This window comes from Meriones unguiculatus, chromosome 1 (genome assembly GCF_030254825.1).
Source record: "Meriones unguiculatus strain TT.TT164.6M chromosome 1, Bangor_MerUng_6.1, whole genome shotgun sequence".
Lineage (NCBI taxonomy): Eukaryota > Metazoa > Chordata > Mammalia > Rodentia > Muridae > Meriones > Meriones unguiculatus.
Window position 1 is genome coordinate 41907055 of NC_083349.1, and position 12438 is coordinate 41919492.

General features: G+C 46.1%; 1 protein-coding gene across 4 annotated transcripts in view; it reads left to right on the plus strand.

Annotated features, from left to right (window-relative positions):
- The window catches only part of Kank1 (KN motif and ankyrin repeat domains 1), a 184293-nt gene that overhangs the window by 58631 nt on the left and 113224 nt on the right, over nucleotides 1-12438 (plus strand). For all 4 annotated transcript variants that reach the window (XM_021627567.2, XM_021627576.2, XM_060387865.1 and 1 more), the window contains exon 2: nucleotides 7586-7711. The gene's annotated coding sequence lies outside the window, so the exon portion shown is untranslated. The remainder of the gene's footprint in view (nucleotides 1-7585; nucleotides 7712-12438) is intronic.

Here is a 12438-nt window from a genome sequence, read left to right on the forward strand (position 1 = left end):
CTCTTTGCTGAGGGTCACAGGGAGCGGCAGGATTTCACTCAGAGGCTGTGCAAGCTGGCACTCCTCAGAGATACAGGAAGCTTGAGATAAACTTGGTACTTCTGAAACTGATTTTATTTTAGACCTAGGAACCTTATCTTGTAAGCCATTAATATCCCTTGCCCGCCTGGTAGTAAGTGTCTTGATCTGCAGTGTTTGCATCCGGCATCTTTTGCCCCTAAGTGTGCTCTCTGGACTCCAAGCAGGGTCACCTGCGGACTCGTTAGGGACACAACTCACAGGCTCTGCCCTGAACCTCCTCATTCAGATGGTCTGCTGAGGCAGAATGGGAACAGTCGGATTTGACAGATTTGACGGTCAGATTTTGAAGCATGATATTTGAAGTACTAGTTTTAAGCATAATATTTTAAAAAAAATGTAATTGTCACATAGTAGTCACATGCCTCTGAGAATTTGCATTTGTGTAGTTTTTGAAGTTTCTGTTGCTGTTGGCTTCAGTTTTGTTTGTTTATTTGTTTTTAAGTTTACTCTGGTCTGATAAGATGTGGGAATTATTTGGATTCTTTTGTATCTGTTAAAACTTTTTCATGGCCTAGAACATAGCCTGTTTTAGAGATGGTCCCTTGGGCTGCAGAGAAGAATGTATTTTGTTACCTGGTATGTGAGGTATTCTGTAGATAACCTTGTTTCAGTCCATTTGATCACTGGTGTGACTTAACTCTTCAGTTTCTTTGTTGATTTTTAGTTTCAATGTCGTATCCAAAGATGTTATTATATCAGGACTAAATTGATTTTTATTGCTGAAATTGGAGCCCCAGTGTTCAGCAATGCATGTTTATAATTATTGTATCTTCTCAATGAGTTTTTCCATTTATTAATATGTAGTGGCCTTCCAAAATCTCCTCTAATTTTGGTATGCGTTCTACTTTACCAGATACCCGAATCCTTCAGCTTGTTTCTGATTTCAGTTTGCCAACTGGAAAAAGAACAAAATTATAGGAATTTGTAAACATCTTTCAAAGAAAAACGTTAAATTACCAATTAAAGGACAAAGACCAACTGAATTAAAGACCAAGATCCAATTATCTGTGGTCTCTAAGCAAGCTAGAGAGAGGGAAAGGGTTAACCAGTCTACCAAGCAAAACCAACTTAGGAATGAATTTATTAGGATCCTGAAATACTCCTACAAGCCTGGGAGCCTCAAAGCAAACCTATTGTCCCCACTTTTCTCAGCTCTGTCCCCAGCTTTCTGCAGACCCGCTCTGTATAAGCCCTTTTGCTCCCTCTGTTGCTTTCCGTCAGGCTGTTTGCCGCAGCAACAGAAGTGAAACCGGGACACAGGGAGTATGTTAGGAGGTGGGAAGCTGACCTCTCTTTGACACTATCGATGGCTTCACCAGAAAACCCCAAAGAGGCCACCGATTGCGTAGAAGGACGGAGGCATTGTCCCCGCACGTGCCATTAGTGTGGACTGTGGACTTACTCATCGGCCCCACTCTAGGGGAATGCGCTTCTTGGGCTCTAGGCTGATGTTAAGCAGAGGAGCGTGCTTCACTTTCTAGTTGCTCTGTTCCTGAGGCCGCTCCCATGGCTGTCAGCACCTGACACTTTCAGCCATGCCTGGCTCTGTTAGTGCAGACATTTTAAACAGCGGTGATGACAAGTGAAAGGCTTCGTGGTCTAAGCCTTCTCACAGGTGTCTTCTTTAAAAGCCTCCTTTATTGAGAATGACCAAAGCCAATGACACAGAGCTAAGAACATACGGACTCTGTGCATCAAACCCCTTCCCTCTTGACTGCTTTGTTTACTTGAGAGTTGATTTGAGTTGGGGGTAAATCTTAGTCCACAGGCCGGAGGCATAGGGACTATTGCATTTTTCCTAAGGTGACTTAATGTGAGCATCTCTCTCTAGGTGACAAGGTTCACCTTGGCTATTGCCAAGACTCTTCCCACATCCTCCTGGGATTGTGTCAAGCTTCCAGACCTGATTTCACGATGTCACGAAGACCTTTGGTCCTGTATTAACCCTGCTCTCTGTCACTTTTGGGCCACTTTGAGGGCATGTTGGCTACTCAAGTATATCTTCAGCATCTGGGCTCTCTCTTGGGGGCTTCCCACTCTTCTGTGGCTATGGCCAGAGGGCAGACGAGGCCCTACTATTGTAGACCCCCTGAAACTGGGGAGCCAGAGCCATATGTAAGTGGAAGTTAAAAGAGAAAAACGCTGGCAGGCCTCCTGCCCCCAGGTCAGTGATGAGCTACCTACGTGCTGGGTGATCTATCCGCTCTGCTTCTCCCGAGCACACCGCCAGAGTTCTCTGTAGCTTCTGCGGCTACCGCCACACAGAAAGAATGCCAGATGCACTTACTCATGGCTTCTGAGATGCATGGGCCTGTACCTGCTATCAGGTGGCAGGGGAATTCAGGACAGTTGATTGCCTTTCCAAAGCCAATTTGGAAACTTTTTCTCTCGAACACGTGTTAGCTTTGACATTTCTAGCTTTGTCTTTAAATCTCCAACAAATTAACCAAAGTGTGTGTTTTCCCTCCCTTGCAATGAGTCTCTTGGTTCCACTAAGATAAAAACCTATCTTCCAGGGTCACATAGCCGTGTACTTTTGCCCTCAGGCCTCGGCAAAGAGAACTGTGAGTGCAGTCAGCTGCCTCCTTTTGTCCTAATTTCAGATCCTTCCTTGCCCACAGCACAGCTAGCACAGTAGAAAATAAACTAGACATTTAGGGTAGATAATTAGGACTAAGTGGGCGGAAGGTGCCTGTAGGATGACAAAGCCTGTGCCCGGCATTGATGGAAACAGTGTCTGCCAGAGAGTTCAGTGAAGCCGTTGGTATCTAGGGTGGCAGCACGGGCTGTACATAAAATATTTACAGAGTTCGGCTTCACCTTTGACAAAAGGGTTTCAGGTGTGCACTGCTACTAGACCTCACTAACGGATAAGCTGCTCAAGGACCTTCGGGAAAAAAGGAACCGTTTGCTGTTGAGTGGCTGATAGAGTGGCCTTGGTTCCCAGCCAAAAATACTTTTTTGTTTTTTTTGTTTTTAAATCACAATGACCCTTAAGAATAACAAAACTAAAAGGGAGAGAAGTGAGTTTACTAGAGACTGAGTTTGCTAGGGATGCTCAACAGAATGGATGGAGCTAGGAGCTGTTTGAAGCTGGTGAAAAGGGTGGGCGTGGCCTCCGGGATTAGAGCTGAGAGACCAAAGACACAGCGGAGAAGACTCCTAAGAATCAGTAGATGGCTCGGTGTGCGCGCCTTCTCCAGTGCACGTTGCTACCAATGGCTTGCTGTTCTTGCGTGTGCGCTGTCACACCCTGCTTTTACATAGGTGCCGGGAGGCTGAGCCCAGGTCTTCACGTTTGTACAGCAAGCACTTGGTAAGCCTTCGTCCCAACCCCATGTGCTCGCATCTAAACATAAAGGTCTGTCACTCTATTGTGTGCTGGCCTACCTAACAGTCCCCTGGGGGGTTAGAATGATAAGGCAACTGTTGCTTAGTAAGTAGGGGTGATCTTGTTTGCTCATTTGTTTTTATGAAGAGTACTTTAACTCGTGAGCTTACCTCGATTTTCTGTGATCTTCAAAATAAGCCAGTAAAGTAGAGATGGTCCTCGTTTGGAAAAACATAAGCGAGGGAAACTACCGACCAGCAAGACAAAAGGTCACCTGCTGGCGTCTTTCTATATGGAAGACTCGTGAGACCCACACCACAGATCTTTTCTGAGCCTCAGAGGCTTCAGTAGATTTTGCTTCTTGCAATGAAAAGTTCCCGATCAGGGATACCAAGTGGATAAAGTCACTGATCTGATGGGGTAGTAAACGCATAGGGGAGACACGCAGGTAGAAAACCAGCAAAGGGCGTGACCAAGCAGTATGAGAAGGTAAAATGCATTCAACTTCAGTGCACACTGAGTTCGAAGTGTATTAGAGGGTATTGCCACTGACGTGGGATCTGACATTCTTCCAGGCGGCTTTTCACACTATCAGCTTCGTGTTTCATATCCTTGCCCTGCCACTTTTCTGGAAAAATAACTAACGGTGTGTGAAAAGGTATCCAACTCAGCATCACTTTACAATCAAAGCCTAGAGATTATCTCGCAGAGTCAAAGGGGACTTATAAAATAAAATCTCATGAAGTCATTAAAATGAAGACGTAGAAATGACATGATGCTTCCATTAAAATAAATGGGAAAAGCCGGTTACAAATAAGACTAGATAATTCCCGTTTGTGTATTATGTTTATAAATTGGCCCTGCGTGTGAAGCAAAGTGGGAGGAGATTTAACAAGATGCTGACAGCACTTAAAACATTTTTAACTCTCGAATTTTCTGAGCCTGTAGGGGAGAACAAACACTATTTTGAAAGTGAACATGTTACTTTTAAACTAATCGAGCATTAGCTATACAAATTACCCAACATTGCGCTGTTGGTTTGTCATATCTGTCGTCTTTTATCTGTGTAACCATCGTGTTCCTGAAGCAGTAGACTGAATGCCAGCTCTCCAGGGTTGATGGCGTAAGGTGCCGAATGGTTCTGTAGGATTTTTCGGGGCGACAAAACCAGGCAAGCAGGGTGGTGTTGCCAGAGCAGGGTTTGCAAGCCATTCTCGTCTGTGGTCAGACTCCGAGTGGAGAACTAAGGGGGCCATGGAGGAGGATAAACGTAGGTGCTGCGGCAGCTTGGAACTGAAGAGTCTCTAGCCTGTGGTGATATTTAGGGAACCTGGTGGAAACTTCGGGGTCTGGGATCTGGCTGGAGGAAGTAGATCATCACCACGCAGCACACCATATCCTGCCAGTGCTCTCAGTTTCCTGGCCCACCTTGACATGGACCTAGCTGCTCCACCCTCTGAAACAGGTCCGTCCAAACAAGACCTTCCTCTCTGTCAGGATTTCTCTCACAGGGGCAGGGATGAAACTAAATAATGTAGGTGTTTAGATCAGACTGTTAGGTGAGGCAGTCTTTGAAAGTGACTAGCACTTAACTGTAGAGTTCATGACGGACAAAACTACTGTTTCCCTTTGTCCGCCTGCGTCTTCCTTAGCCCTCTGCCACAGGCAGGTTCTGTCAGCCATATTGAAAATTGCACCTGGGAGCCACTTGCTGCTTCCCGTTTCCCAAGGCCAAGGCTTCCATGAGTTTCCATAGACCGCTCATCTCTTTACGTTTGCGTGCCTCTGCTGTTGGCATGGTTCTCTCACCTTTGTAGTGGCTCCATTTCTCCTCCATCACATACTCTTCTGGAATCCCTTGACACTTCACCGTATCTTCTACTCATTCCTCCCTCAAGACCTTCCTTTTGTTCTTTCTCCATCATCTTTGGGCTACAATCATAGTAACCCATCGTCTTTTCCTTGGGGAGGTTATTGTTGGTGCTTGGTTATGAGTTGCCATTTGAAATTAGAATGTGTTCACTTTGGCATGAGATTATTGGACACACTTAAAACTCATCTTCCGGCTCCAAGATCAGATAGATCCTTAAACCGACTGGACTGTGAGTGGTACTCAGCCTATGGACACCACTGCCTGTGAGTGTCTTCTACAAATGTGCTGAGCCATATTCACAGCGTGTGTATCCCAGGACCTACGTGACCCAGCAGGTGGTTGGTACCCGCTGTGGCTGGTACCCGCTGGTGATTGAACCTGGCATACAAAAGCTGTCCACAGCTGGGTAACAATCTATTTCGAAAATACACATTATGAATGATTCAAATCCAGGTCCATAGATCTCCTCGAGCATTTATTATTCCTTTGTGGTGAAAACCTTCAAAATCCTTTTAGTAAAGGCCTGTTGATCTCAGAGAGCCCCTGAATCTGAGCTGATTCAGAAGAGAATTGAATTTTCCCACCTTTATTAGAAAAGAAACAACAATGACAAAAAAGGGTATGAGGTGAGCAAGGCTCTCGATGACGTCTCCACCAGAACCCAAGCTAGCCTGTCTTGGCACTGAACTGTGGGCTTGGGCCTGGGCTTGTAAATAAAGTCAGTATTTCATTAAAAAAAAAAAAAAAAGTGCCAGCCCTGCTGGAGAATTGACTTCTAAAAAACCCTAATACCGTCTACACTGAAGTGAAAAACTTAATCTGAACAATCTCTTTCCAGCTGCACAGTTAAACTTGATACACAGTGTCACACTGGACAGTAATGTTGGTGGGTGTGTGACTGTTAAGGTATGTGGGTGGTGAGCGTTGCTGTAGCCGGGGACCCGAGCCTGTGTCTCAAAAAGGGACGTGATAATCACACAGGGAGGATGTAAGAATGCTTGGTTTTGGTTAGTCAGACTAGTCTCCCTGTAACAGGAGGAGCTGGAAACCGGTGGCACGTAGTCAGTGTGACGGTGGTGGATCATGGGAGAACTGAAAGCCAGCAGAGGAGTTTCTATTTGGCAGAAGACAAACCCTTTAACACTAAGGATTTGAGTAAAAGAGGACTTGGGGTTTAGATGTTTTAAGGCCAGAGGGCCTGAGGGTTGGTGGTAGTCTGTTAGGTGGGATGGGACCAGCTGGTGCCGTTTTACCTGTGGTGGGATCTGTGAGATGCAGGACTCTGCTCTTCTAATTTAACAGCAGCCTCCAGGAGGCACTCTCCTCTTCACCATAGTGAAGCTGGGGGTTTTGGCAGAGCAGACATAACCTGGTTCCATTCTGCAGTGTTGGGGCCACGATTCATACCCAGGGACCTCTGATTTCACTGAGCCATGAGTTGTGAAAGCTGGCATCTGTATCGGTTCTTTTTGTTGTTGTTGTGGAGTTTTGTGTTTGTTTTGTCTTTTGAGACTCGGTTTCTCTGTGTATCCCTGCCTGTCCTGGAGCTCGCTGTGTAGACCAGGCTGGCCTCAAACTCACAGAGATCTGCCTGCCCTGCCTCCCAAGTGCTGGAATTAAAGGCATGCTGCCATTGCCCTCTGGCTTCGGTTCTTTATTGTGTAAACCAGGAGCTCTGGGTCGAGGGTGAGCTGTTCACGGTTGCACAGGCGATAGGGAGAAAGCAGTTCTATGCAAGAGAGCTGGCAGATGGCAGTCTACAGGAAGAGTCCAGGCTACAGACTGTGAAGAAGTCACAGACACAATCAGCATGCTGATGGATTCAGTAACAGGCAGTGGAAAAGGAAGCAGCTCAAGGAAAGATGATGGTGGAATTAGGTCTGGTGGAGAGCTCGGGCGAGTGACAGTCTCAAGGTTTTTATCTTCAGGAACTGCCGTGTAGGGGTTGATGGTGGAGTGGTCCGAGTGTAAAATGACAGGAAACAATGTGAAGAGTGCTGGAGTGCATGGCTGACCTATGCAGATCTTAGCAAATACATGGACAGGAGAATGCTAACGACTGAGGATGAAAGGCGGTGAAGGTCGGAGCCCTTTTCTTTGAAGGGGTGAGGGTAAATCACCCTAAGAGTGGCGGGCCAGCTTTTACCTAGAGCAGAGAGACTGGTTTTTGCAGTTTCTCAGTTCTTTATCCTGTTCCACCCTAGCAGGAAAGAGGTCGAGGTTTGATTTCTGAAATGTTTGAACGGAGAAAGGAGATTACTTTAGTCACACTTCCCTCAGTGAGATCTTTTCCCTTTCAGAATGGTTGTGGCCATCCCGGACGGACTGCTGAGCTGCTGAATTGAGTCCATCTTCTGGCCATACTAGGAAGTTGTCTGTGGAGTTGAGATGTTTATTGCCGTAACCTCTGCCCTTACGTGATTAAGGTAAGGTTATATTTTTTATCTGATAGCCGCCACAAAGTTGTCATGTTTGTCTCCTATAGCTTTACTTTTTACAGACATTAATCCATTCCCTTCCACAGGTTTTTATGTTCTAATATTCTATTCAGAATGCTCTTAATCTGAAAACGTATATGAGGGCAGAAAATATTTTTATAGGATGAAATATGAGCAGGCTGTTTGACGCTGAAGAATGGAGGCAAAATGTATTACTCCTCAGATTAAATCAATAAAATACTCCATTTCCATAAACACAGTATGCATAGACTGGATTATACTGGAAAGAATTTATTAGACCAGGAGGAGTATTATTAAGGCTACTTGAAATAAATGAAAATGCTTAAATAGTATATTGCTGGCTCAATTCAAATGACAAAAGCAAAAATACAGGGGATTTAAAAGAAAAATATTGTCCCTCTTTCAGAGATGTTAACATTTCACTGAGTTATTTTCCCAGTTTATGTAGTATGTGTGGTTCATTTACTAGATTGGTTTAGAAATGATTGACATTTACCACATTCCTGCCCTGTGCCAGGCTCCACACCATCCCCTTTGTAGGGGTTAATTTATTGGCTCCTTTAAAGAGTATTTCTTTTTTCCTTTATTATTGTTTGTGCATGTGTGTGCATGCAAAGGTCAGAGGACAGCTTTCAGGGCTGGGTCCATTGTGGATTGTGGGTACTGAACTCAGGTGATGGGGTTGGCACGCCAGGTGCTTTTACCTGCAGAACCATCTCTCCGGCCTGCCAGTTTATTACTGATGAGGTCAGTACTTTTGTCACCATTTGCATCTGAGAAAATTGACGCTCACTTAAGTGAAATTAAGTGACTAGTCCATGCTTGTAAACCTTGTGAACTCGGGCTGGTGAGATAACAGGCCCAACCAATAGGCTGCCCCACACATTTCAACCACACGCTCATTAATTTCTTTTTCCAGACCACTTCATCTGACTTTGTAATGCTTGGTCTTTCTACTCTATCTTTTTCTAGGATATACACGTCACTTCTCTTTCTATAATTTTAGAAGCCTCGCTACTGGAGTATTTGTTGTCCATGTGTGATCGTTTCTGTAGAATGAATTGCTACCATGGCCTTTCTGGGGTTGGTGGGACACTCTTCTGGCTGGTTTTCAGAAAGCTGTGCCAGTGAGGCTCCTTGGCTTCAGGATAGAAGAGTGACCAGTGATGGCCAGCAACACCTGAAGGAACAGCGTTGACTGTAGAGATGCCAAGAGTTCTTGAGCGTATAGCGTCTTCCCCCAGCATTCTAGAGGCCCTCACCCGCCCCCCCAATCTCTCTCTGTGTCATCACTAATGGAGTCACAGGACAGTGTCTCAGGTGCAGGCCCTAGAGTAAGATGCCTGGGTTCAGATCACAGGGAGGCTAGCCTGCCTCATTTTCCCCATCAGCACAATGTAAATACATAACAGTAAGACCTCCCTTGTAAAACACTTTAGGATGGTGCCTGGCTCCGTACGTGCTCAGTAATTGTTGTCTAGTATAGCTGTCTTCTAGAAGTATATGCTCACGTAATTAAGAGAAAAGAAAAGGCTATGCTTGTTTTGAATTTTGATTGTTACCAAATTAGAAATTCACAGTAGAAACTAAACCAGTGATGTCTTCATATTGTTAGCCTTGGCTGTGATGAGCTGAACCTCACACAGAGCCATCCCTGCCTCAGCTGATACAGAGAGTTTAAGTATAATGGCAGAGTAGAAACAGGGATAACCAGGCCGTTGGACACACACACACACACACACACACACACACACACACACACACACGACAAGCATATTCGTTTGATCGTCACTGTGTCCCTGTGAGGGAGGTGGAGCAGCTGTTATTAACCTGTTTTTACCGGGGAGGAGATTGACTTGGAGGATTAAGTGTTTTGCTCACTGCAGGTTGTGGAATGGTTAGTGACAGAGCTGGAGTGTACCCTAGGTGCGCCCTAGACTTCTGTCATCGTGTTCCTAATCTTCATTCTTAATGTTCCACGCATAAAGTCAGGCCACAGCGTGGAGGGTGGGGAGAGCCAGGGCTGGAGATGTCCTGGGAAAGGAAGAGCGAAGCTGATGTTCCCAGGAGAGGGCAGCAGGGTTGGGAAGGGGAAGTTTGTGCCTGTATGACAGGGGAACTGTGTGGAGCACACTCACATAATGGGGAAATTGAGGCTAGGGCCTCAGTGCCCAAAGAGTTGAAGGAAGATTAAAGGGAGAGAATTTCCTCCTCTGCTGTTTGAGTCAGGAACTCTTATATCCCAGGCCTCAAGCTCCCTATATAGACTGGGATGACCCTGAGCTTCTTTTTAAAACATTATTATTAGTGTGACTAGTGTTGATAGGATGAGGGCTGTGTAGTGCGCATGTGTGAGTGAGTACATGCATGCATGGGTGACTACCCGTGCTGTCCATTATGGGTGTGTAGGGCTGAGAGTGTCTTAACATATGTGTGTGTTGGAGGGTTAGAATAGCTTTGTAGAGCTGACCCCTCCCCTTCCATGTTAACATGGGGTCCATGGATTGCATCAGGTCACCAGGCTGGTTCAGGAAGGACCTTTGCCTTCCGAGCCATCCTGCCAACCGACTTTGAACTTCTGATCCTCGTAGCTTCATCTCCTGAGTCCTGAGTGCCAGGACTACTGCTGTGTGTCACCACAACCAGTTTACATGGCATGTGACAAAAGTACTCTACCTACCAAGCTGTAGCCGTGTCTTTGTCGCCGCTCCACTGTGAAGAAACACCGTGACCAAGGCAACTTGTATGATTGGGGGCCTTGCATACAGTTTCAGAGGTTCAGGCCGCTGTCACCATAGCGGGGAGCCTGGCGGCATGCAGGCGGGTGGTGGAGCCGTAGCTGAGAAGTGTATCAACATCCATAGGAGACTGGGCATGGTATGGGCTTTTGAAGCCTCAAAGCCCACCCCCAGTGACACACTTCCTTCAACAAGGCCACACCTACTCCTATAAGGTCAAACCTATATGAGCCTATGGGAGCCATTCTTATTGAGACCACCTCAATCCCCATACCCTACCTGAAAAATTGATTCATAATTTATATATTTATGCAGCTTGGAGGACTGGTATATGACAACCCAATCACTCACTGTATTTTGGGAAATCTAAAAATTCATTCTTTTAAAAATAAGTGTATGTGTGTGTGTGTACTCTTGCATGTAAAGGCCAGCTGTCATTCTTCAGGATCCATCTACCCTGTTTTTGAGACATGATCTTTCACTGGTTTGGGGCTTTCTGATTAGGCTAGGGTAGCTGGCTGGCTAGCGAGCCACAGAGATCACACTTCTTTGCCTGCTCAGCGCTGGAATCAAAAGCATGTGCCACCATGTGTAGCTTTTTATATGAGCAATGGGGACATAACGTCCGGTCCCCGGGCTTTACCCGTTGAGGCATCTCCCTTCCCAGCCCCCAGCCCCAGCTCCAAATGCATCACTGAGATAGAAAGTGTGTTTTCTCAAAGCCAAGAGCACACAGACTTGGGAGCACTGAGGTCAAAAAGGAACATTTATGAGAAATGGGTACTTAAAACTCCTGTCAGAGCCCCAGGCAGACCTCAGATTGGGATCCGCCTGCCTTAACTTCCTTTAGCTAGGATTTTGGAACTTGTTTGATGCCAAGGCCCCTCACAAAAGGCAGAAGTAATTGTTAGTGAAGATCAAAAGATGGTAGGGTGTGAGCTTTAGATCAATCAGTCAGAGGGCTCTGCTCTGCAAGAGGCTGGACCGGCAGCGTACCCCGCAGCTCCACTTGAGGGGGCTGAGGCATCGGATTTGCCAGCAGCTGAAGCCACTGGGAAGGATGCCGATGCTTCTGCTCAGTCTGGGACAGGCATAGATGCCGTATCAGCAAAGAGGAGCTCCCCAGTTGCTTGCACCACCCACTCTGACACTGTGTCTGGGGTCAAAGTGGCTGTCAGGCTGTGCTCTTGGTTTGCGGGAGTCAGTGACAGCTTTGGTAGCTGCTCAGGTGGACACACAGTGCCTTGACTGATGGAGAAGCAGGGAGAGCGGTCCAGGGTTGGCTTTGAAAAGCCTTTGCTCACTCAGGGCTGGGCTCCACAAGTGTTTTCTGGAACCTTGAAATGATGCTGGCCTCAGTGATGGCTCCAGAATCCTTCCTCCCATTGCTGTAGTTCATCCCCAGCCTACATCGAACCTTCGCTCCAAGGCGGTTCTAATAGACCAGTGGTTCTCAGTGTTTAAAAGAGTTCCCCAAGTCATGGTGACCCCAACCATAAAATTATTCCATTGCTGCTTCCTAACTGTGATTTTCTGTTACAAACTGTAATATGTGACCCCAGCAGAGTTGTGACCTGCAGTTTGAGAACTGCTGTCATTGTGTAACATTTCATGGTGGTTGATTGATCTTTTTTTTTTTCCCCCTTAAAGATTTGGCTTTTTTGTTTTTGCTCATTTGTTTGTTTGCAAGAGAGTCTCACTGTAGCCCAGGCTGGCCTCAAAATTGTAGTCATTTCAGAAAAACAGCTTTGTTTATTATTAAGAATAATGTGTAGCGAATGGAGAAAAAGTAAAACAAAGAAAAGTAACCAAGTATAAATGTACCATCAGTGCTGGGAAGGGCGTCCAGTAGCAGAGTGCTTGCCCAGCATGCTGGAAGTCCTGGGTTTCATCTCCAGAGCCACAAAAGAAAACGGTGTGGTCATACCTGTGTCAGATCACTGAACTCCCAGTGTT